At 48.4% G+C, this 25,933-nt stretch overlaps 1 protein-coding gene and 1 non-coding gene across 3 annotated transcripts in view; both read right to left on the bottom strand.

The window, feature by feature from the left end:
* ITPKB (inositol-trisphosphate 3-kinase B) overlaps positions 1-25,933 on the bottom strand; it is a 99,196-nt gene that overhangs the window by 25,088 nt on the left and 48,175 nt on the right. The gene's annotated exons all lie outside the window — the stretch shown is intronic.
* LOC136389991 (U1 spliceosomal RNA) lies at positions 24,651-24,814 on the bottom strand. Its single transcript, XR_010748523.1, has one exon. It is a non-coding gene; the product is annotated as a U1 spliceosomal RNA (small nuclear RNA).

Raw genomic sequence — 25,933 nt, forward strand, 5'->3', positions numbered from 1 at the left:
CTCCCCTAGCAGGACAGGATGTGGGTGCTCTGTGCTTCTTCTGTACCATATTGTGTCTCCCAGCAGAGGGGAAGCTTCTGGAGAACTGGAAACGTGGCCTAACGCTGCTATATGCCCCCTAGGCTGGACCACAGTGGGCATATAATAATACATCAGCCATCTGACTGATAAGAAAACTACCGGGAGGAGGGCAGCACACCTCAAGGGAGTGAGTGCCACCATCCCGGCTCCTCGAACCAGCTCACGCTACTTATGCTCACTCGCTCAAGCCTGAATTTTTCCAGAGACATCGCCAGGGAGCAGGAGGGGCACACTTGTGGGAACTTCCGTTCAATCTGCCTGGGGTCCTCTCCATGTCCCCAAGGATCCGGGACGGTTGGCAGCCTGGCCTCTGGGGCCTCCTGACATGCACACATCAAGGTGTGGAGCTCCCCTTTCATGCAGGTTAGCCAGCCCAGCAAAGAAAGCCCTTCCATTATAGACCTTTTCAGATCCACCCCTTCCCCTTCCTAACTTTACTGGAGCTGGCACCAAAGGGGCCCACTCTTGCCAAACGAGCCTTTTTTTGGCAAGAGGTATCCTTCACCCAAAATGGAAATGCCTCTAACACTCCCTGTCGGGCTGGGCCCAGCAAGTACTCCTCCTCTGCTCTAGGAGGTTACTCCTTCCTGGATTCCATCTTCTTTATAACTAAAAATAATGGAGGTCTGGAGGAAAGAGGCAAGAGAGAGGAAGCAGAAGAAAACATAGGAAATGCCTCGGTGCACACAGGGGCCGAGCAAGCCTCACACATCAGGAGCCCGTCGGGGCCTCAAAGGCTGCTGGGACCAGAGGCTGGGGGACAAACAATAGCAGGAAACAGGGAGTGGTAGGGCCAGGGAAGAGCCCTGGGAGTGGGGCTGGCCTCTAGCAGCTGGCTTCCTAATGGACAAAGCTCATAGGACAAAAAGGCTGAGCCTTTCCTCTGGGAAAGGGCATCCGGGGCTCTGCCCAGCTGGTGGGGGCTACCCCTGCAGCACACACCAGGCCCCTTCCCTCCCCAGAGATTTTATTTTTACTTCGGTAAAATGCAAAAAAAAAAAAAAAAAAAGTCAAGTTATGGAGCGTGGAAATTTACTGGAGGTCTGCACTGCTCAGCAGACAACGGGCACTGAAGGTCTGGGAGTACCAAGCCATCCTCATGCCCCTCCCGGGCCAACTCCTGAGAAGGGCCCATCCCACCCTGGGCCCACACACCTCCTCCAGCTTCGCAAAGGCTTTCGATCCCTCCTTCTCAGCCCTTTTGGAGATGTCAGAGTAAGGCCAGGCGGGCAGCGAGTGGAGCTGTCCTAGAACTGGTAATAAATAGCTAATACATACTGAGTGCTTACCAGACACAGTGCTCACTGCTTCATAGGGATTATGTATGTATGACATGAGTATCTCAGCCTATCACACAGGCATTCTCACTCCATTTTCAAGGGGACATTGAGGGACACAGAGATTAAACAACTTGCCCAAGGTTCAATAGATGGGAAGTGGCAAAGCCAGGATTTGAACCCAGACTATCTGGCTTGCAGTGTCCAAGTTCCTTATCCTCTGTTAGGCTGCCTGGTTTCTTGTTATTTGTAGCCTGTAACCGTATAACCAGATAAACCCAGGTTCAGACCCTGATTAGATCCTGGCTGGTGGTTATCAGGCAAATTGCCAAACCTCTCTGAACTTGGGTGTCCTTGTCTGTAAAATGGAAACATCACCAGCCCTGCAGGGTTGTTTTCAGGCCTGAATTCTGTGTGTGTGGCCCCTGCTTCACAGATAGCACTCAGTAAAGGTGAGTACTGCATACCTCTCCTGTGTCAACCTGGTGTCTAAGCCCCGAGGGCATAAGCCTGTATATGGGGTGGAACACAAGGGAGGGGCTCTGTGCTGGCCCAACAGATGTCAGCAGCAGGGTCTGATCTCTTCCTCTGCCCCCAGCCCTGGCCTTCATATCCCACCTTCTCATGAGGACAGTGCAGAGGTGCATGCCACAGCCAGCAGGACGTGGGCGCCCCACAGCAGTCCTATTCCTTGCCATGAAACAAACCCTGGAGGAGGTTGGAGCTTGCTTAGCAGAGTTTTTCTGGAAGTCCAGAATACCCAGGAGCCGCTTTAAAGCTGGGTGGCAGAGACAGCGGGGGAGAGGGCAGCCTCGAACAGAAGCCACCAGTCTGTGCCACCGATGGCACTTCTGTTTCCTGCAGTCCCTCCCTGCCCACCCCCATCTTCCCCAGGGACCTGTGGTCTGAAAGAAGTCACTCTGCTTGTTCCCCAGGAGACCCAGCCAGGCAACAGGACCCAGGCAGCTCAGCCCCAGTGACCCACGTGGAAACAGGCTTCTTTATCTCATGCTGGAAGATGACATTTAAAAAGCCAGGAATCTGAAAGGAAGTTTTCTGCAAAATGATGAAGAATCTAAAATGTCATCTTCTCTCCCCACAGCTCTCACAAGCACAGCCCTGCCCAAGGAAACAAACCTGTCCTGTGTTAGCAGACACTCGCTCAGACTGAAAACCTTCTGGTTATAAATGAATAAGCCCACGGGTACAACAGAACATAGCAGAAGAAACACGATTTCTTCAACCAGCTTGCTAAAAGTTTATTTCTCTGGGCCAAGAATACTAACAGACAAAATACTGCCTTTTAAGTAGCTTCTGAGAACCCAGAAAGCACTAGGAAGAGATCTGGGAAGGGGGTTACTCTGGACTAATGCCAAAGCCAGATTTATTTTATTTATTTATTTTTTTGCTAACTCCCACATAAGGAATTTCTATCAAGGAGACTTTTCAGAAAGAGCTTGAAAACCACACACGAACTTCAAGCAATATATCAAATATTTTACTATATTTAGAAAATATTTCCAAGCAAGAGAGTTGGTGTGATTCTGATTTCTGACAGATGACACTGATTTGCCTGTGGAGAAATGGCGCTTGGCAAATGGGAACGCAGGCAGGCTCATGGAGGGAAGCAGGAACCCCCAGCGGCTTTCCAAGGAAGCCTCTGCAGGCCTGCCCATTGGAGGCCCAGGCACGGTTCAGCATTCTGTATGAGTCACCCGGCCTCCCTCTCCTAACCAGAGCGTTCAGCTCAGCAGTCACAGATGTTCACGTGGAGACTGCCGAAGGCACAGGAAACAGGCTGCCAAAAAAGACATACCAGTGAACCCCCAAGACTCATCAGCTCTCAGAACGCGGCTGTCCCCCGGGTCATCTTGACGTTTGCGTCAGTGTGTGATTTTCATAAACAGATTGACTCATCGTCCTTCCCTAAGTATCTCTCTGTCAACTGGAGCCCCAAGAGCTTACTTAGCACTTTTCTGTGTAGCAAGAGCCTCCCGGGGCCCCTGAGGGGCAGGCTGTGGACCCACCTCCAATTTCCAGAGAAGCAAACAGGGACCAAAGGGCTTAGCCAGGTGTTCCAATCAGGGGATATATCTCGGGGACCTGTTCCAACTCCTACCCTGGGGCAGCCTGCACACCCAGCTGCAATGGGGGGGGTCTTCCATCCACTGGAAGCAGGGATCCCCCCCTAACAACTATTTCCTTCACGTTTTGCTTTAGGCTACAATGAATGAACATTTATTTTATATTGGGGTATTTTTCAGCAGCTTCTAGGATAAATACAAACAGGATGGGTTTTCACAAAACTGCAGTGGGACCCCAGTCTCTGTCTCCTTCCTCAGATTTACAGAGATACTAACCCACAGACACAGCATTGGCATCTGTGTATGGCAGCCAGGTTTTCTATCTGTAGTGTCCTGCCCTCTGCCTCAAAGCCTGACTCAATGTCCTGGCCATGCCTCTTGCCTGCATGGCCCACAGAACAATCCTGGTTCTCTTAGACGCCTTTGGTCTCCCTGCCACAGAGTTAGGGGAAATGAAACGTCATAGAGATATGCGAGTGGGTTATCTGAAAAATGTATTCTGAAACGATAGAGGCTGAGGAACGGGCTTAATGACCTCGGAGAATCCTTCTAGCCAGTGGCCCTGAAGCAAAGGAACTAGAGAGACAACTTGGGGGGCTGCTCAGGGGAGACAGGATTTAGGTCTCACCGAGGTCCAGGCCTCCGTACACAGGGAAGAGGCAGGTGTCAAGGGAGGGCCCCTGTCTGTCAATCTGTGGAGAGAGAGGCTGCTAAGCTGACATCTGGATGAGGCATGGGAGCTGCCCTGCTGGGCAAAGACTTGCAGGACTCGGCCCCAGAGAGAGGGGCTCTGAGGTCTCACGGAGACCACAGCCTTCTCATGGGCCCAGCCCGCTGAGGTCTCTGGGAACGACCCACATTTAGGAACTAGAACATCACTTCTAGGGAACAGGACCAGCTGACTGATCTCTTCCCCTTAACTCTCAGTGTTATTATTAGGGCACATCTGTCTCTGAGTGAAGTCACCAAGGAAAAACGAAATGGCGCTTGGCAAATGGGAACGCAGGCAGGCTCGCGGAGGGAAGCAGGAGCCCCCTGAAGAAAATCTTTTTTTCAAGCAGTTGTCTTTTCAATCTTTGGAAAAGGAAGCGAGGCGATGAACTGCCTAAGGACCCCAGAATTCAGGGTGGCCCAGACGGAAAATGGAAAGGATCTGCCTGGGAAACGTAGGCGGCTGAGCGAGTGACGTGGTGCTTGGCCAGCAGAGTGCGAACGGACCGGCAGCTTCTCAAACTGTTTCCTCTTCCCTTTCCCCAAAGTCGGTTGGAAGTTCCCCCTCAACCCTAAATCAGGCCCAGAGGAGAGCCAGTTAATGACAAGTGGCCCGATGATATAGGGCAAAGATTCCAGCCAGTGGTCAGCCAGCCGACTTATTTTCTTTGGCTCCAATTTTTTTTTCTTTTCTAAATTAGTTGTCAACATTTAATAAATCAGGAATCTTGACAAAAAAAATCCACTTTCTTTTAAATACTGGGCTTGCATTTCCGGGTGGCATCCTGTCGTGGGCTGGAGCTGGACAGTACACCTTGAAATGGGCCTTCCTTTCCCGTCACTGAGCCCTGCGCACCCTTATCACTTGCCTGGCCCTGGACAGCATTTGAGCTGAGCCCCTGGGTTTAGAGACAAAGAGAAAAGAGGCCCAAGGACAGCCTTAGGACCCCTGCTGGTCTTAAGTAGTCTACTTTCTGGCCATGTAAATGTGGACAAGTCACCTATTTCTCTGAGCTTCCGTTTCTCCATCTGTAGTAGTTAAGAGAAGGCATAGCACCACCCATGCCTCTAAGACTGTAGGTTAGGTAGGAAAACACAGGGCAGTGCTCTGCACACCTGATTGCATCACAGATGCAAGGTAAGACATGATCATTCAGGTCTACAGGATCAGAGATCAAATGCCCAAAGAAAGCTGGCCTCTGACTGGACTAGAAGCCACGGAGGTGGGAGTGGGGAAACAGAAGCACGTGGGATGGCTCTGTGGTCACTTACCTACAGGGGCTGAAACAGAAGCCGGGATTTCTGAATCACCCAACCATGGCACCCTGCTTTGCCTGACCCATTTCATTGCCTGCTCACCAGAGAAGTGGAATGTCACTTGGTCAAGACTGAACAGAATGGGCTCTGACTGGCTTCTGCCTCCAACCAGAGCAGAATTCAGAACTGGGGCGCTTCACCTTTGGGACTGCCAGTCATGGCCCAGCCTGGGACAGGAGACACGCACATGGTGTCTGAGCTGGGCTGGAGGAAGCCCAACATCTCTTGGCTATAAAACGCAAAACTGTTGAGCATGCTAGGGAGGAATCAGAGGGCGCAGTGGCCTGAGGATTTCCCAGTGCGGGCTCCAACTGAACTCAGGGCTGACTTGCACCAAAGACTCTTAGTCATCCTCTCTCTTCCCCCACAGGCTGCCAAAAACAAGAAAGAAATGAAAGAAACAGAGTCCAGAGGGCTAGCTACCAATGGGCTTCTTGTAGACAAGGAGGGGCTTAAATGATAAATGTCTCAGTCCCCTACCTGTCCTCAAGTTTTCCCAAAAGTGAGGCATGAGGGCTCAGGCTTTCTGCAGGGAAAGATCAAGAGAGCAAGCAGCTGTGACAAGAAGCGATGGGAGCACATGATCCAGTGGGATCTGGTGCCTACGGCCGGAGGCTAGGGAGGCAGCAGTGATTCAGGCCACCCACTCAGGGCGCCTTTCCCGGAGCCTGCAGAGCTCAGAGGGTGGTGGTGGGGCGAGTTCTCACTGCTCTCCAGACCCACAAGTTGTCTTTCTGCTCACCAGGCCCCCCCAAAGGGCAGGGGCTCCCTCGCTGCCAGTCATCACCCCACCTGCGGTCTCCTCGCAGGTAGGGGCTCGAGAGACACCCAGACAGGTGAACCCCTGCCCCACCGGTCTGAGGGGACCATGCCGAACTAATAAAGATCACAAACTTTGTGGGTGACTGTGAGATATCCTCTTGGGGGACAGCTAAGGTGACCACAGCACAGTTTTCTAGAACATTCAGATCATCAAAGTTGCACAGATCTACCACTCTGGCACCTCCCTTGTCGCCAGCGCCTTTGCTCTTCTTGTCTCTGCTGGATTAGGACAGCCATCCTGCCTCGGGCGCTGCCCTCCTGCAGTCCTCTCTCTACACTTCAGCCCTGGAGATCTTTCTAAAATGTCCATCTCATCATGCCAATTCCAGAAGGTCCCTCCATGCTTTAAATGTCCCACAGCTCCCCAAAATCTTCAGGACAAAGACCAAACTCCTTCAGACAGATTCTCCAGGGCTCCTGCTGGGCCACACCTTTTACCCACGTGCTGAAGCAAAAGTAGCCTATTCGCCAACAGCACTTCACGCTCTTTTGTGCTCCATGCCCTTCCCTCTGGCTGGATACCCCAACCCTAGCCCACTCAGAGGACTCATCTTCATTTTTTTTTTGTATTTTTTTTTTGTTTGTTTGTTTTTGTATTTTTTCGAAGCCAGAAACGGGGAGGCAGTCAGACAGACTCCCGCATGCGCCCGACAGGGATCCACCCGGCACGCCCACCAGGGGGCGATGCTCTGCCCATCCGGGGCGTCGCTCTGTTGTGACCAGAGCCATTCTGAGCCTGAGGCAGAGGCCATAGAGCCATCCCCAGCGCCCGGGCCAACTTTGCTCCAATGGAGCCTTGGCTGTGGGAGGGTAAGAGAGAGACAGAGAGGAAGGAGAGGGGGAGAGGTGGAAAAGCAGATGGGCGCCTCTCCTGTGTGCCCTGGCTGGGAATCAAACCCAGGACTCCTGCACGCCAGGCCGACGTTCTACCACTAAGCCAACCGGTCGGGGCCTTTTTTTTTTTTTTTTTTTTGTATTTTTCTGAAGTTAGAAACGGGGAGGCAGTCAGACAGACTCCCGCATGTGCCCGACCAGGATCCACCCGGCATGCCCACCAGGGGGCGACGCTCTGCCCATCTGGGGTGTTGCTCTGTTGCAACCAGAGCCATTCTAGCGCCTGAGGCAGAGGCCACAGAGCCATTCTCAGCGCCTGGGCCAACTTTGCTCCAATGGAGCCCCGGCTGCGGGAGGGGAAGAGAGAGACAGAGAGGAAGGAGAGGGGGAGGGGTGGAGAAGCAGATGGGCGCTTCCCTGTGTGCCCTGGCTGGGAATCGAACCCGGGACTCCTGCACGCCAGGTCGACGCTCTACCACTGAGCCAACCGGCCAGGGCTTCATTTTTTAAATGTATGCTCAGTTATCACTACCTCCTCTTTGCACATTCCCCCGACCCCGTTTCCCTTGCTTATGCAAAGCAGGAGAAGAGCTAACTGCTTCCTCTCTGCAGTCCTGTTCCTCCACACCTTGCACATTCATTCATTCCTTTGCCTAGAGCGCATTCAAATGACCTGGTGGCACCATAAGTGCCAACCCCACCAGCGTGAGAATTCCTTGAGGACAGCAAATGGCTAATTCATGGCTGAATCCCTAGCCACCAGCACCTTACTTTCTCAGGGTCAGGCATCATTAACTGCCTGTTAAACTAAGCAGTGGGGAGCCCCCCCCCCCAAGACTCAGAGCCTGGCTGGGAAATCAGACAAGGCGCCTTGTTCAGAATCCCTAACTGCAGGGTCTGGCTTAAGGCTGGGGCCCCCAAACTACAAAGGGAACCCTCATGTATGCCCAGAGGTCAAGAACCAGAGGCTGCAGCCTTTGACACTCTATGTGAGGTCCTACCACAGGGCCAGCCCCTCAGGAGCAGAGGCAGATGAGGAGAGCCCCTGAATCAGGACCTGGCTCCCTGGTCTTCCATGAAATGGCTCCTGTCCTCCTCCCAGAGTCAGGTCGCACACACCTTCCATGCTGTCCCTGACTGCACACAACATGCACTGGGGCTGCTTTCCTCCCAGAACCGGGGTAGGGCTGCCGGGACTTGGGATGCCCAGAAAGGAAGAGCCCAGCGGCACCTGAGTGATGCTCTGGACGCCAGAGCAAGAAGTAGCTGAAGTTAGATCCCTTTCAGGGCCCACATGCAGACAAGGCCTTGACAGGGAAGGAGGCTTGCTCGGGGCACAGTTCGGCAGAGAAGAATCCAGGCCTTCTCACACCCAGGCCAATGCTGGTTCCACAAACGTGTCACCTTCTTTCATGAGTCCTCCCCTCCAGAAGGGGTTATCCTTGTTAAAAGCAAACCAGTCCTCCTCTGCCCTCTCCAGGCCCCAGGCCCAGGCCCTTCTCTGACTGAAACAGTCCCTGCTCATCTCTTGTGTCCACGAACACCCAAACCTGGTGGCCCCTGCGCATCGTTCTGCCACCGTTTCCACTTGACCACCTGGGACCATTTCTACCTATTCGACCCCACAATAATACAGAGCAGGCTTGGTGCTAAGTCCTGGGAAGCCCAGTCCATTACAGGGGATGAGCAGAGGCCTGAATAACTACCATGGAGGGTAGAAAATGTCCGTGACTTCAGAGAGGCACAATACTGGGTGTTTGAAAGGAAATTCATTAAGGAAGCTTCAGGGGAAAGCTGTCATTTCAGCTAAATCTTGAAAGATAAGGAAAATGAGTAGGGTGTGTGTGTGTGTGTGTGTGTGTGTGTGTGTGTGTGTGTGTGTGTGCGCGCACACACGCAGAGAAACCAAAAAAGCACCAACAGCTCAGCTAACCTTGGCACCAAGGGCTGGGCAGTGGGTACATTGTACTGTCTGCAGGGAATTTGAAACAGTAGCACCAAGCACACTTATGATTCATCCTTTAAAAAATATTCTATTCTACATGGCAGTTAATTCAGAGAACTTGCAGCTACACAGTCAGGCCCGGACACACAGAGACACAACTACACCTGTTTCAAGAGCAAGTTCACAGGATTCAGAATCATCCATGCCTGACTCGGGTACGGTTTGTTGTCCCCAAATCCTGTGGTACTCCACGTTCCTGAACTTCAAGAGCAGACCAGAAATAAAACTTCAGACCAGAAATAAACACCGGTAGCCCAGGAAGAAGACAAAGAAACAGAACCTGGCTACTTCCATCCTGTCATTCTATGAGATCACTCAGAGTTTTGATTTGTTTCAAGTTTTTCAACAGCAGAGACATGGAATCAATCCCAAAGAAACACAAATAAGGACAGTAACACAATTTCTGGATTTTCTGTGAAATGGGAAATTTGTGAATTTTTAACAAATTTATCTTTATGTTTATGGGTTTTATTCCATCTGTTGCTTCAACTGAAAGAAACTTTTCAAAGTTAAAACTGATAATCAACTAAGGAAAGATAAGACAAATCTGTCCCTGTCTACTGAACATGAATATGCAAATGAGATCAGTTTTTATAAAGCCTGACCAATTTATACAAGATCAAAAATAGCAACGATCGTGTTACTATTCATTACAGCTGGAGACAAATATGTAAGTATCATTTCCCCCTTTTCCCAAAACACGCATTAATGCATTTATCAAGTATTACATCCATCATCGTTTTTGTTGTTGTTGCTTGTTTGTTTTTTATGGCATGATTACGTACACAAAATCCAATAGAAAGGTTTCCCTGCCTACAATTCCTTTTTGGCTATTTCCATGATTTATTTCTTGATTACTACTGAAAATAATTTTTTGTACAGACGAGAAGACTGTTTTAAAAAACTAATATGCTAAATACACCACTGGCTGTAGCTCCTGATAAGAAGGTGTCAGAGAACAGGTGAGCCGAAATCACCAGGGCCTTGACTGCCAGGCCGATGAACTTGGACTAGAGTCTCTAGGTCAGGGGTCCCCAAACTACGGCCCATGGGCCACATGCGGCCCCCTGAGGTCATTTATCTGGCCCCCGCTGCACTTCCGGAAGGGGCACCTCTTTCATTGGTGGTCAGTGAGAGGAGCATAGTTCCCATTGAAATACTGGTCAGTTTGTTGATTTAAATTTACTTGTTCTTTATTTTAAATAGTGTATTTGTTCCCGTTTTGTTTTTTACTTTAAAATAAGATATGTGCAGTGTGCATAGCGATTTGTTCATAGTTTTTTTTATAGTCCGGCCCTCCAACAGTCTGAGGGACAGTGAACTGGCCCCCTGTGTAAAAAGTTTGGGGACCCCTGCTCTAGGTAAACAGGTAGAAATAATGGAGGGAACTATCAAGAGCTCTAATTACACAAACTGTAAAAAATTTTAAGCATCAAAGGCAAAGAAACCCTCAAATTAAAGTAAAAGTCAAATAAACTAGAGGAAGAGAGTTTACAAAATCTATTATGGTGGGAGGGTTAATCCATTTGATACATAAAGAATTCAAATAGGTGAAAATAAGGCTGAGATGCCAATAGGTCGTTAGCAACACACATGTAATTCAACATACACATAATGAAGATAGCAATATACTATTTCCCTATTAAGTTAGCAAAACACAGAAAAATAATCAATAAAAGTGCTCTTGAGTCCCACCAAAATGCCGCTGGAAGCATCCCAAATGCACATGGGGAAAGCAGCCCAGGAATATATTTCAAAGGCCACAAAAAAATTTCTGAACCTTTCATAAATTATTTTACCTCTGGAAATCTACTTAAGGAAATACTCTAAAATACGAAAAAAGTTACAAGCACAGAGATGTCAATTATGCCATTGTTTACTTAACAATAGCATTGAAAATAACCCAACATCCAACAATAGAGGACTGGTTAAATAAATTAAGGGCACATCCTTAGGATTGATCCTTCAGTCCTGAGTAAGAGTTAGAAAGAAAAATGAACATTTTTTAACATTTGGGGGAAAGCACAATAGGCTATACAGATGTACATAGTTTCAAAGTCTGGGAAAACATACACCAATTTATAAGAATAGCTGTATCAGTATGCATTTCTGCATTTTAAGTTTACACTAATTTCGACAAAACTATTTGACCCTTTGCTCTGATTTCTTAGCTATTTATTATGTTCTAAGGCAATGCATAAAAGTTTGTAAGCAACCTGAATCCTTTTTGAAGACAATATAAATTAACCAATTAATTAATAATCAACAGAATATGTTTAGTTATGAGGGTAGGGTTACAATGAAACATATCATTTTAAAAATGTCTGTAATGTGGCTAAGTGTGCTTTACAATTTAAAATGTGTAGAGATCACAAAAGTAACAGGTTAGACAAAGAAATTGCTACTGTGTCTTCCCCTACACCTTCAATACTTCTCCCTGCACGGATCTGAGAACACAGCCCCCTCCAGATGCCCCTTCCTCTGAGAGAGAAACACAGCTTCCTTCTTCTCCATGTAGCTTCCCTGAGGTCAAGACTGAGCCTGTCCCCCCCCAAGGGACCCTATGGAACTCTAGGAACTGAGGAACATTAGCGGAGGACCACTTTGATAACAAGCAGCTAGGGATGGTCCAGGGGAGGAGCCTTCCCCATATTCAAAAAAGCACATTCAAGGACAGGAGTGGTGAAGAGAATGTGGGAAATCTTCCACAGAGAAGGTATCACAATTGTGAGCTGAGAGAGAGAGAGAGAGAGAGAGAGAACTTAAAAGCTCAACAGGACGCCCAACCAACAGCTCAGTCCATGCTGTTGCTAATGGATTCATTTGTTTGTTCACTGATGGGCAAGTATTTACAGACTACCCACAATGTGCCACTGTCCTAGGTGCAGGGATGTTGCAGTGAACACAGTCAAGTCCCTGCCCTTGAAGGGGCTTAGGTTCTAAGTGGAAGGAGGCAAACAATGAATAAATAGATATATAATACATCAGAGAGCATCAAGTGTTTTGAAGAAAAACACAGCAAGGGGGGGGGGGGAGAAAGGAGTGGTCCAGGGCAGGGGAGGCAGGCGTGCCACTCAGCGGGGCCAGGGGAAGGACTTTCTGCAAGAAGTGAAGAGCTGAGCAGAGAGCTGAGGTGCTGGAACCCTCCAGCAAAGGGGGAGTGTGGAGTGAAGCGAGGTCCCCTCACTCAGAGCCCCTCGGGCTGCACTTGGGATTTGAGATTTGATGTGAAGGAGGGGAGGGCACTAGAGGACTTTGAGGCAGGAGTGTCATGATCTTGCTAATGAAAGGGTCCCTCAGTCTGTGGGTAGAGCAGACTCGGGAATAGAAGGCACGTGAGAAAAGGTAAAGCCAAAATAGATTGCTTCTGAGGCTGCTGTAATCGTCCAGGAGGAAGATGGATTAAACAAAACAAAACCCTTTGCTTCAGACCATGACTGTCTTTTGGTTGCTTCCCATTCCCACTGGACCCTGGAGGTGTGATCCCTGTGGAAGGAGGTGCCTCCCAAGGATCTGACTACAGGGCAGCGCGATGGTTCTGGTTCTGGTCCTGTAGATGAAGAGCCTGCAGGTGGGCCTGGGTCGGGGAGCGGCCTCTGGCAAGTCTGGCCAGAGATGGGGTCCTGGAAGAGTTCCAGGTTGGAGCAGGTGGTGCGCACCCCTCACTCTCTTCAGGGACTCCTCTGAGAGGTGTGAACTTGGGCAAACAGAAAGAAGGCTACAGAAACACAGCTTGCACTTGGTTTCTGTACCCCAATTCTAGTAATTAAGAAAACCTGCCATGCTCAGAGGAATGCCCCTTCCTAACCAGCATCCTGTTTCTGATGAGCAGAAAATATGCTTTGCACTGTACCAGGTAGGTATATGACAAGGACATTCTTCCAGACATTGCCACTGAAGATAGGGATGCACTGGACAAGTTATAGACACGTAGGTGCTGTCTTGCCAGGAGTGGGGGTGACTGGAGGAAGGCCAACACAAATCTGCCAGAGCTGCAGGAGGCGCCTGCTTATTCTGTCCAGAGAGCTCTGCCAGCAACCACTGAGTGAATCAGCAACCAGTTCAGCCGCCTCCCAAGTTCTCTTCGATTTTCGAGACGTATGGAAACACCTTTGACATGTCTTCTGCAGCCTACAGACACAGATCAAATACCTAATCCACATCTGCTACACTAGACATATGTCATATATTGAGGTTTCTTGACCTTCAGTTCTATCATGTATCTGCACAAAATTGGTAGGAAACATGACAAGCCTGTTTGCAATGTAAGTTTCTATATCTTGACAGTCTTGCAACTCTGGCAGAGTTGCAGGAAGCTCCTGCTTATTCTGCCCAGAGATCTCTGCCAGATAGGCTCAGAGACTTGCTCTTTTATTGTTCTGTTTAATAAATGTTAAGCACGAACACACACAGAGTGGCTCTACTCCTTCCACCACCACCCCTCCCCCCCCGGCCCTGCCCCGACTCAGTCATAGCCATGGCTGGAGCAGGGAGTGGAAAGGTTATACAGCCATTCACATCTCTAACTCTCCCACTTCCCTACAATTGGGGTGATCAGTTCCACTGCATAAATATTTTCTGATGATGAAATTCCATGGTCTCAAGGATGCTAAGAAAAACTGGGTGGCCCTGGCTGATTGGCTCTGCGGTAGAGCATTGGCCCGGTGTGTGGAAGTCCCAGGTTTGATTCCCGGCCAGGGCACACAGGAGAGGCACCCATCTGCTTCTCCACCCTTCCCCCTCTCTTTTCTCTCTATCTTTCTTCCCTTCCCACAGCTAAGGCTCCATTGGAGCCAGGTTGGCCCAGGTGCTGAGGATGGCTCCATAAACTCTGCCTCGGGTGCTAGAATGGTTCCTGATGCAACAGAGCAATGCCCCAGATGGGCAGAGCATTGCCTGCTAGTGGGCATGCTGGGTGGATCCCTGTTGGGTGCATGTGGGAGTCTGTGTCTCTCTGCCTCCCCACTTCTCACTTCAGAAAAATACAAAAAAAAAGAGCCAAAACAAAACAAAACTGGGGTAGGGACGTTCAATAGTTCTTGTAACCCCAAACCAGCAATAACAAAAAAAAGTATTAAAGTATTTTTTAAATATCCAATAAAATATCTAAAATGAATGCCTCTCTTTAAACACTTTGCTCACCCCTTTACTGAACCTTTCCTTATACCCACACACACACACCCTTTCAGCGTCGGGAACATTCCTGATTGCTCCTTTTCCCCATCACCTAACCACCAGGTCCTGCTCGGCTCCCTTCACCCCTGTCAGAATAACTATGCGAGATCTGCTCCTCACCATCCTAATGACCCCAATTTGCCACCATGTTGTTCACCCGCACGCCCTGGCTCAGGCTCATCCAGTGCCTCTAGTAATTAACAGTTCTCTATTTCTCCTCAGTTGACTCCAACACAAGTCCCTCCAAAATGAAGCAGAACGACAAAGGACCTCATGAGAACTGCATCTGACCTGTGTGTGGGTTTTCTGTTTCCAGGGCCACTGTGAGGTACTCTGAGAACTGTGAACCAGAGGGGAAAGGGACCTATCCTTAAGAACCGTGTGTGTGTGTGTGTGTGTGTGTGTGTGTGTGTGTGTGTGTACAACTAAAGACAAGGGGGAAAAAAACGGAACCCACCGAGGCTCAGAAGGGAATACTCGCTGTAACTGGTGTTTACCACTTTCCACTGGGTGCTGAGGAGGAAGTGGTTACTCTAACCCCAAGGGGGAAATGCTCGCTTGAAACAGGAAAATGGAACTCTTACTACTTTCCACTAACAGCGTGCAAAAAGCTGGCCACACTTGGAAACACTTGTGCAAATACTCTCCAGAGGTGAGTGTCTGAGACTCAGTCCCATCACACCAAACCCAAAAGCACAGATCAAGGCAGAGATACAGTTCCACTTTTTTCCCAGCAACACCTCAAGCACTGGAAAAATCCTCGTTATCACTTCCCTTACCTCTGAGCAAAAGGAATGAATGGCCAGGAACCCCTGGGGAGCCCAGGGGAGGGGAGGAAGGGTAAGAAGACTGGATGGCAGACTGGAAAGAACACTGAACTAAGTAGTCCCGGCTCTGCCATTTACTAGCTGTGGAACTTTGGGCAAATTACTCAATCTTCCTGCCTCTCCATTTCTACTTCCTCTATAAAACAGAGATATTATTAACCGCTCTGCTCATGTCCTTGGCTGCTATGAGACTCCCACTGAATACAGCATAAAGATGAAGGTTTTCTGGACACTCTCATGTGCTCTACAAACACAGGTTGTTACTATCAACCAGATTAAAGTCTTTCTTAAATTCTCTTGAGCGCTGACCTCTGGCTCCTCAAATTCATCCCCTCAGCAACATTTCCACTTGAGTACTTCCCCAACTCACCCTTCTGAGCCTTATTTATAATTCTGTTCACATTTCTGCAGAATTTGGGTAGACTATTCAATACAGTCTGGGCAGAGGAGTATAAACAAGACTGAATAGAAGAAGTGAGAATAAATAAATGAAACTATTTGAACGCAGGCCCCCTGCTCCCACATTCTCTACAATCCAGAGACAAAGACGTCACTCTCAATGGCTTAATTTGCCTGCCTGGAGGTTCAGATTGGCCCCAGTTCTGAGTCATATTTTCCATTTATTAAAATGAACATCTGGCTGCTGTCTGATGCCTTTTGTGCGTAGTCTTTTAACTCACGATTACCTGCAAGGTAATTCTGATGTTTAAAGCAATGTGGAAAGAAAAACCATGGATACCCCCATGCTAACCCATGCCACTATGGCCTGTGGAGAAGCAGGTGAGGTCAGGCACGGTGAAAGTCGGCCATCTTGGTTTCAATCTGACATGTAAATTCTAAGGAAGAAAATAAGGCAGTTCAGAAAACTAATGATGGGCAGGTCACACAAAACATAAAGAACTGGTAAGTTAATTTAAGTTCAAAGGGACCTTGGGTCTCAGGAACCATTATGCTGTTTCATCTCAGTGGGAGACAGAATAGTTAAGAAAAGACTGAGCTTGGATGCTTTTTCCAGACCCCCCCCCCCCCCCCCCCCCCGGTGTGACCTTGAACAGACCACTCAACATTCCAAAACTTTGACTTCCTCATCAGTAAAACAGGGATAATAACAAGGCATGTCCTGCCTGGTTCCCAAGGTTATTGTGACAACCAAGTGAGAAAACAGATGTGAAAACGCTCTGTAAACCACAGAACATCATCATTCATATGCAAGGTATTATCTAGCAAAAGTGCCTTGAAAATAACCCCCAAATCTGAAAGTGTTTTACTTTAATCCCTTAATAGATGTATATCCTATTTTGATTTAAAAAGAATTTAAGGTAGCTGCCCAGAGAAATTTTTCAATAATTTCTAAATAACTGTATCCAAGCAAGTTCTAAAACAACTCCCTGAGTTGGGCAGTAGATTTTCGAATTTTTTTTTAATAGGAAAGCTGAAGATGTTGCACTTTTCTTCTTTTACTCTTATTTTGAAAAGGACTAATAATAAGGAGTACCATGTTGTCTTGTAGGTAACACTACATGTATGCACCTCACACTCACCACCTTCCTTCCTCTCTGTTCCCATTTCTTCCCAAGCACCTTGGTGAGGTCCTTGGCCATGCCAACAAACCCTCCCTTCCTGGGCCCCAGGCCGGTTTGGAAGCCTAGAGCTATTTGAAACAATGCTTTCCTAAGATCTGGAGGCCAAAGGCATCCTCCGTCCCCATTCCAGGAGGGTGTCGCCCTCTGGGAGGGACAGCAGGAGTTCCCAGGACACACAAAGGCTTATTCTGCTCACAAAGGGTTTTTTACCAAATCGGCCCTGCCAGTCTGCCAGGATCCTGGTGAACAGCACAGACTGCCTTCTGATTCACTGCCTGGCAGATCTACCCTTCTCTATTATTAGCACCACCGGCAAGGTGCCACTAGGCTTGGGAGAGAGACCTTTGTGTCAAGGTAGAGAAAGCAGGAAGAGGTGTGTGCACAGGAGACAAGTGAAGGAGGGAAGGGGAGGGGAGGGAAGTGGAGGGGAGGGGAAGGGAGGGGAGGGGAGGAGAGGGAGGAATGGGGGTTAAGGTAGTCTTCTTCCTCCTCAGTTCTCTAACCTCACCTGAACCTTAGACAAGCCCAGCCTCAGGATCAAAAGGCCCCGGGGCCTGACCTGTGGTGGCTCAGTGGATAAAGCATCGACCTGGAAATGCTGAGGTCGCTGGTTTGAAACCCCGGGCTTGCCTGGTCAAGGCACATATGGGAGTTGATGCTTCCAGCTCCTCCCCCTTTCTCTCTCTCCCTCTCTCTCTCCTCTCTAAAAATTAATAAATAAAAATAAAAAATAAAAAAACTTAAAAAAAAAAAAAAAACAAACCCGGCGACCTCAGTGTTCCAGGTCGATGCTTAAAAAAAAAAAAAAAAAAAAAAAGGCCCCGGGACTTAGACCCACACTGGCTGTGGCTCCAGGTGGGGAAAATGTGCTCCCACAGAACCTTCTAGGCCTGTTGGGAGTCACCCCTGCTGACTCCACTGGGTTCCGGGCTGTACCAGAGGCTACAAGATGTGAGAAACAGAGTGAGTGGGGAAGCTGGAGAACCCCTCCTTCTATGGCCAAAGGGCAACTTACCGCAGCCCTAAAGCACATATGTTCCCTCCACTTAACAGCTATTTAAAGAGCTCCTTCAATATACTGTCTCAGTCCTCCAGAGTAGAGTGTCATCCTTAGTTATGGATAAGAAAACAACCTTTTCTTTCAAGTAAGGTGCCCAGGGGAAGAACATGGCTAACAATGAGAGGGACAGGGATGAGGGGCAGGCGATTAGGTTCCCTTTAGACATCTTGTAATGCATTAATCCGTCTATACAGGTATTTTGTTTGTTGTATTATTTCACTCACTATATCAAGTTTGTATAGGCATTATGTGAATATTATGAAACATATCAAATGAAGGTATTCAGAAAAAGATAGGTAGCCAGTCAGTGGTGGAGTCTATATTTAAATAGATTTGTCGGGTTCTGGAATAAAGTCTCTGGCCACACCTCCACACTTGTCCAAACCCAAACCATGACATGGATGTTGACAAGATTATTTTTCTTACATTACTCATATGGAAATCTTTAAAAACAAACTAAGTAACAGTTATTAAACAGGACAAAAATGCCCTGTGAACAACGAAATGACACCAAATGAAAATCAGCTGCTGTGAAAACTCAGGACAGAGCACAGGAAGTAAGGCCCCTGCCTCGTGTGCAAGACCCCAGACTCTCACTGAAGAAGGAAGAGATTAAAATTCCTGTGCAGACGGCCTCCATGAGCTGCCACACAGTGCTACGGGCCAAGCCCCCGTAGGAAACCAACTAGTCTCGTCTAGTGGTTTGAAAAGTGGTCTCTGGAGCAGGGCTAAGTGTGAATTCTGACTCCGCCATTTATCAGCTATGTGACTGTGGGCAAGCTTGTCGGTGTCTTATCCATTTCCTCATCTATAAAATGAGTGTGGGACACTATGAGATGGCATTAGACCCTCGCTAGGTGTTCATTTGTATTATCATTATCAGTCCCAGCCCAGGCTAAGGCTTTGGTCAGGTTCTTACAGGGTCTTGAAAACCCTGTTCACAACAGACTTATTTTAGGCTGCTCAAAGGAAGAAGGTTTCCTATGTGGTGAGTGATGCTTCCCAGGAAGTGACACAGAGGTGTCAATGAATACTCCCTGCAGGTAAAGTAGGGGACAGGCCCCAGCAATAGTGCTACTGGTGGAGGAAAGGAGAATGGTGACTGGCCAGGGGGAGCCCATAGCTGTCAGGAGTTAGGCTAGGGGGTTCATGGGGCCACCTTCTTCAGGACTGGTCCACATGTCCCAAAGAACTGGGTGCCTCATCTCCTTGTTGGTGTTTTCTTCCAGTGGGCACAACATTTACTTTGTCTTAGAAAATGTCACTTTGTTCACATTTGTAAAAAAAATTTTTAAATGTATCAAAATTCCAAATGAAATGGTCCCTTTCTATTATTTCCTCTCTTCCCTTCCCTACTTTGATTTTAAATTTCCAGCCTGTAAGTAAGTGGTCATATTCAGTGCACCTGGAGTTTTGGAAAGAGCTCAACTTCCAGGTAGAACGTCTGGGATCTTATGCTTCCAGTCTTCCACTAATTAATTAGGAAAGCCCTAGCAAGTTGTGCCACTGCTGAGTATCAGTCCACAAAACGGAAGGATTAACCACATAAACTCAAAAATAATACCCGACACTGAAATTCCGTGGTCTTAGGATAGTCTCAAAAAAAACTGAATTGTGGGGACTGACCTGCGTTAATATTCCACTTCCCTTTTGAAGTGGTTTTTAAGGGAGAAGGCAGATAAGAGAATGGAAATTTTCTTCTTTATCAGAGTAACCCAAAAGAGTATCCTTAAATAGCATTTTGACAGTATGAAAGCACTTTTTAAAAAATGCTTAGAAAAAAAAAAGTCCAAACGGGTGCGTATAGGTGACTTTCATTTCTTTACAGTTCTCTAGATTTATCCAATTATCTACAATGGACGTATAACATGTTTCAAATAAACAGAAGTTATTGCTTTAAACTATTCTTTGCTGGGGATTGGGTTAAGAAAGAGTCTGCTGAAATCTCTCTTTTCACCAATATTAAATGCCCTCCCTCCAACAGGGAGAAACCAGAGAAGAGTTCATTAAAGCAATGCCAGGAGGGGGAGAAAGGGAAATGCAAAAAGCTCCCAAAATCTGTTGTTTTCCTACTGATATGGACACCTCTGCCCTGTGTCTGAGCCTCTGACTTGCTTACGGAGACCAACCACCTCCTAATTCTAAACTCCAGGCTGAACTTCAACCCAAAAAGTGCTAGTAAGAGTCTCCTCGTTTTGCGGGTCCAGGGACCATGTAACCGGACCAGACTCTCGCCGCCTTTCCAGACAGGACGCTGGGCGGAGCGTGGGTGGGCGGGGCTGAGCGCCAAGAGGGCGGGGATAAGCTCAGGGGGGGCGGGACCAAGTGCGGGACCCACATTCCGGCACCCAATGGCCCAAATCAGTGTGACCCCCAAAGAGCGCCCGGCTTCTTGAAACTTAATTCGCATTCTTTTGGATATGAAGGGGAGCATCGAGGTTCTAAAATCCTTGTTGGCAGAGGTGGAATGTAGGAAAGTCTGAGGGCAGCTGAGCACTGACAGGAATAACAGAAACTCTTCCCTTAAAGAGATGAATGCTGAATGTTTTAGGGTCCTTGTCCAGGAACATTTGGTGAAAGAAGCACTGGAGAGTTGACTTTACCGTGATTAACTGTATTAAAGTTACCCGCTATTCTTATTTAAAAGGACAGCAACATCTCACAGATTGGGAAGGAAGAAAAAGGGGACAGCAAGGGCATTTGCAAAGAGGCTGACATCTGTGACAGAGAAGAGGCGCAGCTTAATTGGGATGTAACTCAAACCAAAGGAAAGTCAGATTGAGGAAACTGAGCCAGGGAAATGTTGTGTGAGAGACATTTTAAATGCCTTCTCTCACCAGAAGGATTCACACTGCTCTCTTGCCTTGTTGCCCACTGGGCACAGGAGAGCTGGCAAATTCACCAAGGGTGACAAGACTGTTCACCCCAGAGGTCTTTCAGCTGAGCCCCTTGGTCAGAAACACAACCATCCACATCCTCTCATCATGTTAGACCCAGGGGTCTAGTGAGAGGATCTAAGTCTGGGCACTTCTCAGCCCAGGGGACTATTGTGGGTTCTCAGGGAGAAGCCAGATGGTTCCTCTCCTCCAAGCCTGTTGGTAACACTCCCGTCTAGGAGCTCCAGTGGCGCAATTGGTTAGCGCGCGGTACTTATACAACACTCCCGTCTAGACCAGCCCTTCTGTTCTTGACAAGTTTTATCTCAGTTACCATTTACTTCATTTACCATTGTGTTGACTAGCAAGTTTACTATCACAGACAGAGCAACAGACATCCCCATCACTAAAATGGGGCAGGGGAGGGAAGAGAATCCAAATGTGTTGGGCGTACGCTCTGTGCCTGGCACTGTGAGAGAGGTTGAATCCATTCTCCTTCATCTTTACAGCTACTCTGGCAAGGGCGCAGAGTTGGTAAGTGTAGAAACTTGAATAATTTCAGCGCCCAGATCCAGTCGGGCTGCCTTCCTGCAATTGCCAGAAGCAACCAGGGAACACCTATTCAAGGTAATATATTTGATTTAAAAATTAGAAGTCATTTATTTTAAAACCCAATTTTCATATTTTTGCATTGTGCAGATTTGGATCTGTGCTTTCTCCTTCCCACCTGCAACATTTAAATGCCCACAACCTTGGCACTGGACTAGTAAGCGAACGCAGGTCCAGCTGGCCATCGTTTTGGCAACCCTGCAGACACAGCCCTCCTGACAATACCCCACCTCCCCCCTTCAAAACAAAAGCCTGCGTTCCAGCGTCTATCTCTGAGAAGCTCAAGCTGGGAGTTCAGGTGCTGCTTATAAGCTTATAGGCAGAATGACACCATTAAATAAAATGTCAGTCGCAGAGCTATCTGGAAAGAGTGTGGCAGTCATGGCAGTGGGCCACCTAAAAGGGCTGCCTGAAGAACTTCTTGGCCTTCTGAAGGATCCTAGGCAGCTGCCACCATCCCACCTCTGTAACTCAAAAAAGCAGCACCAGCCGATGGCCAGGTGGGCGAGTGCAGTGGGCCTTAACATTGGCTTCCCGTCAGCCTCACCTGGGAGCTTTATTATTGCTGCCCGGGTCCAAGTCCCAGGGGTTCTGACTTACTGGGTGTGGGATGCTGTCTGGCTACAGCTCCCACATTTCTAACATGCAGCCTAGGTGAGAACCACTGGGCTGGTGGTTGGTCATATTAGCTTAAGAGAGCTGGAAAAACGTTAAGTCCCTTCAGCAAGCTAGTCAGGGTTCTGGAGAACAGGTAAAGCCCAAAGGGACTTCTGTTGATTTGCAGTGAAAGGTAAGATGGCATGGTGGAGCAAAGGTTTTGGAGCCAATCAAACAGAAATTTGGATCGTAGCTCCAGCCTTGTGCCTACTGTTTGACATAGGCCAAACCACTTAATGGTTCTGAGCTTTAGGTTCCTTGTCTATAAAACGGGGATGATGATAACACTTCCCTCGCAGGGCTCTTTTAAGAACCAGCTATACTAGGACATTGCTGGCATGTAGGTCCTCAGTATGGGGTACCTATGACTGCAAACAAGCAACTGCACCTGGGAATAACTTGCATGAGGTCTGAAGAGAAGTGAAGAGAAGATATGCTGTGGGCTGACAGTCCCCTTCAGAGGGAACTCTGTGGGAGAGCGAGACTCATACCTGCTCGGGGAGGAGCCATGGAAGCTAAATGAAGCTAAGAGTGGTGTGGGAGACAGGGGGGGCCGCTGCAGCCTCCAGGACACCCCCAGGCCCTTCGCCAATTCCAAGTACAGCCTCAAGAGGAGGTGTAATATTTACAGGGAAAGTCCAAATGCATTTGGCCGCAACTCTAACTCCCAAGGTGGGTGGCAATCAGAACAGATTGTGTCACCCTGGATTGTGTCACCCCAAGCAGCTCTGCCCAAGACAGGTCTGTCTGCCCAAGGACCCACACCTACCCACCCTCTCCCTTCTACTTTAAACCATGATGCTCTAAGGGGAGCGAGGCCCCAGAGGGGCAGCCAGCATGGAACCTGTCACCTGTTCTGTACAAATGTGTGTAAACCTGGGTAGAAGAGACAGACCTTGGGAATCTGTGACAGTGTCTGAGGGAAGAGGAGGTGTGCTCTGAGCAGCCCAGCTAAAAGACCCTACTTTCAATGTGATCAGTTCTCCTTTTCATCCCCTCTCCTTCAACATCTGTAGAGCTGATGAAGCTCTATCACGTATGTTATTTTTTTATGATGCTCAAAACAGGCCTGAGGCAGGTGATGGCAGAGACTAAGTGCCCCGATTCACCAGTTAAGAAAACAGAAGCTAGGAGATCCCCTGACTTGCTCAAGATCATAGAACAGTCAGAGGCAGAACCAGGACATAAATCCATGTCTGTGTACTAGAACCCATGTCTGTGTATCAGAACCCATGTCTGTCCACCATGCTGTGTCCCCTGGCCCCCTATAAGCCAGCCGTGAAATGGAACGGAGTGGGGAGGTGGCTGGTTCACTTCTCAATTCTGAAACTGGCTTGGACAACACACCATTCCCTCTTTTCTGCTCCTCTCTCCTATTGTCATTTGAGAAATAGCAAAGCTGCTGCCCAATGCCAGGGTGAAGGAGAACTCAGAAGACCCAGCCAAGCACAAGGTTTTATCTTACCAAATTTCATATTAAAAAACTAAAGGAATGAGGGCAACACAAGGCATTTTACAAAGAGAGTTTATAAGTTGCTGGTCCAAAGTGGGAAATGTTAAATACAGCCAAAGAGGGCACGGCTATCCTACAAATACCAGAGGCATGCCCCATATTGACAAGCCATCTGGCTTTCTGGGTCTTGGGGAAATTTCCAATACAAAGAGTAAATGAACTTCAACTAATAGAAAAACAGCCCCTTTTCAGAACCCAGTTCTCACCAACTGAGAATTGCCTCTTACCCTTGGCATGAACACCAATGTTGGGGCCATTAGGAATAAAACCAAGGGAATGAGATGCAACCAGCATAGCATTACAAGAAGGGAATATGGAAGCAAGTGCAGAATCACCCCAAAGAACTCATGCCACGAGGCACCCTTGTTCATCTATTACCAGGCGCTCTCCGGCCAGCCTGCCTGGCACAAGGTTTCCAGGAGAGGGGCAGCTAGCTGGTAGACACCCCAACGTCCTCTCTCAAAAGCCTGTGTGAAATGCCCACATGTGGAGGAGAAGACAAAAGGTAGCACTTCTTTTTAAACCTGGGACACTCACGGGTGCAGTCCACACAAACCCAAAGTCAGTCTTGTCCCAGAACCGGAATCTCTAGGAGCCCTTCTCAGGCAGGAAGTTCTCTCCACAATGAGGAGCCAGCCCTTGGGAAGGCCAGCCAAAGGGATATACAGTGTGTCCGTAAAGTCATGGTGCACTTTTGACCGGTCACAGGAAAGCAACAAAAGATGATAGAAATGTGAAATCTTCACCAAATAAAAGGAAAACTCTCCCAGTTTCATACCTATTCAGTGCAGTGCGATGTGGGCTCATGCACAGATTATTTAGGGCTCCTTAGGTAGCTATCCTGTATAGCCTCTACAGACTCGTCACTGACTGATGGCCTACCAGAACGGGGTTTCTCCACCAAACTGCCGGTTTCCTTCAACTGCTTATCCCACTGAGTAATGTTATTCCTATGTGGTGGCGCTTTGTTATAAACGCGCCAATATTCACGTTGCACTTTGGTCACGGATTCTAATTTATCGAGCCACAGAACACACTGAACTTTCCTCTGTACCGTCCACATCTTGACTGGCATGGCCATGGGCTGCTCTGCTGTATACACGGTGTTATGTCATCATCTGTGCATGCGCACATGCTGCCACATCATCCTACAGAAACTGGAAGGGTTTTCCTTTTATTTGGTGCAGATTTCACATTTCTATTGTCTTTTTTTTTTTTTTAGGGGAGAGCGCGAACACAGTCCCCCACTACCACAAATTATGCAGTCGAGTTTCCCACATTTGGGGAAATCGTAGGGGTCAGCACATCCGGAGTGCAATGGATAAGCCTCGCCCTGGGAAAACCACCTTCGTGATCATGGTATCTCCCCTGCCAAGTAAGTATCTCTATTGTCTTTTGTTGCTTTCCTGTGACCAGTCAAAAGTGTACCATGACTTTACAGACACACTGTAGATCAATGCATGCGAGGTTCTCAGGCCTCACGCTTTTAAAATGACATTCTTATCCAGTATTTCATTTGCTCTTCATGGAGACCCCAGAAGGTAGGCAGTCATTCACATCTAACTACAGATAGGGAAACCCAGGCCGAGGGCTCGATGACTTCCTGGAAGGCACACAGGTGGGCTCGGAGTCCAGAGGAACCAAGGCCACAGTGCTGTTCTGTCCATCACAGGACCCCGCCTGCTCCCACCATTCACACACATGGAGTACTCATTCCTGGGGCAGCAGAATGTGGAACTCAGAACCAGCCTGATTCTCAGGTCCTATATGGTGACAGCAGAATGGGGTCAGGAAAAACTGTTGGTTTCTGTGTCCCTTAAAGCCTGAGCAGACACCGAGACCAAGGTGGAGAATGAAGGAGGTCACCTTCCCCACGCCAGGAAGGAAATGGTCCTTCAGTGGAAACCCAGTAAAATAGGCAACCAAAGTCCCTGTCACCAGTTACCTCTCCCTGCCTAGACTTACTGATGCCACTTTTACAACTTGACATGTCCTCTTGTCACCTACAGGATATTCTAATTTTCTGCAAGAGCTGCACTTCAAAATTCAGCTCATGCTGAGCTCAACAGCCAGGACACTGGGCACACATGCTCCAGCTCTTCCCCACCACTGCCCCAAGTCCTGGTGACACCAGCCCACTCACCATCTCCTGGTCCCGCCACCTTCTCTCAGGTGCCTTGGCTGCTGGATCTTTCTATTTGGAATCTTACTTCCCTTCCTGTCCAGCCACTGAAGTCCAAGTCAACAGGGAAGACCTGGCTGATTGGCCTGCTTCAGGGAAACCTTCACAGAGAGCTCTCATTTGGGGCTTCCCAGCATACCCCGGGGCTGTGCCACCGCCCTGTCCCTGCACGCCTGGCTCTGGGATGATTGCACATCGCTATCACCAGCTACACCTCCAGCTCCTCCGTCCAGGGCAGGCACTGGGTCTTGCTCAGCTGGAATATTTAGCATGTAATACATGTTCAGTTCAGTGTTGTGAACTAAGGAAAAGTCCAAACA

The sequence above is a fragment of the Saccopteryx leptura genome, chromosome 1 (genome assembly GCF_036850995.1).
Source record: "Saccopteryx leptura isolate mSacLep1 chromosome 1, mSacLep1_pri_phased_curated, whole genome shotgun sequence".
In the NCBI taxonomy this organism is placed as follows: Eukaryota; Metazoa; Chordata; class Mammalia; order Chiroptera; family Emballonuridae; genus Saccopteryx; species Saccopteryx leptura.